Here is a 1,187-nt window from a genome sequence, read left to right as displayed (position 1 = left end):
TGAAGATAATCGCAAGCAATTCAAAGAGCAGCAGTATTGTAGCAATTTTATTGAAGCAATACTGTAGCAACTTCCTAAAATTCTCTGCCCATTTTCTGAGCATTCTCACGGCCAAGTATATTGACCGTGAGGCCACCCTAGTAAAGCCACCCCAAGGCCACTCTTCAAAAAGGATGTTTAGGGCATTTCTTTGAAGAGAGACACCCCCTTCTTGAGGCTCATGACCTCCATTACCGATCTAAGGAAGAAGAAGGGTTTTGAATGTATTTCCACGGCAGATTTGGTGAGGAAAGCGCGATTTGGAGCAAGATCTACTCCTAGGGCTTTGTTTTGAGAGGTTGAAGATGACGGAAAGCCACCCCTTTGAGTGGTATCTTTGGAAGCTTCTCCAGCCTCCATCTTTTGAGGGAGTTGTTTCATGGATTATTTAGTTATTTTCGTCACTTTCTCGGTGTATTTTGTGCTTATGAACAACTAAACCCCCAAGGTCACTAGATGTAGGTAAACCTTGGGGGTGAACTTGTTTTGTTTGGATGCTTGATCTATTTATTGCATTTTAGCTTGGTTGTGTTCCATGTTTGGTGTATTTGAATGCCTTGGTATGGATGGGAACTCTGTGTATGAATTCTTAGGTAGTACTAGGTTGCATGACCATTGCCCTAGTATTAGACTCACTAAGCTTGGAAGGGATATATGTATAAGTACGCCGTGACCATCAGGTATTTGTACCCCTCCATTTCTAGGGTTGTGTAATAACTTGTGTTGTAACCCTTGCTTGAGAAAACTGCCATTCCCATTGCAATCGTAGGAGGATTTGGGAGGAAAAGATTCTGTATCCAATATATATATCGGATTAGGAGTCAATTAATGTGACCATCGGTTTGGCCTAAACTAGGGTTGTCTCGATCCAACTAGCCACTTGCATGCTAGTTTGAGTATCCTACACACTTTCGTAACCCCTGAGGGGATCCTCATCCGTGACCACTTCCTTGCCCTGATTTTTCCCCGTATTTTTCCTTTGTTGTTCACATTCTATTTGCATTTACTTTGTTTCTTTGTATTCTCTCACCCTTGGGAATACAACCCTCTCGTGCTCGCATGAGAGTATTACTTGATGACCTGTATACATGTGGGATTGTACGAATTGGATCACCGGGCATCCGGTGAGCCTTGGGATGAACTTTCTT

This window comes from Dioscorea cayenensis, chromosome 13 (assembly GCF_009730915.1).
Source record: "Dioscorea cayenensis subsp. rotundata cultivar TDr96_F1 chromosome 13, TDr96_F1_v2_PseudoChromosome.rev07_lg8_w22 25.fasta, whole genome shotgun sequence".
NCBI classification, from domain to species: domain Eukaryota; kingdom Viridiplantae; phylum Streptophyta; class Magnoliopsida; order Dioscoreales; family Dioscoreaceae; genus Dioscorea; species Dioscorea cayenensis.
This window is presented reverse-complemented; position numbering follows the sequence as displayed.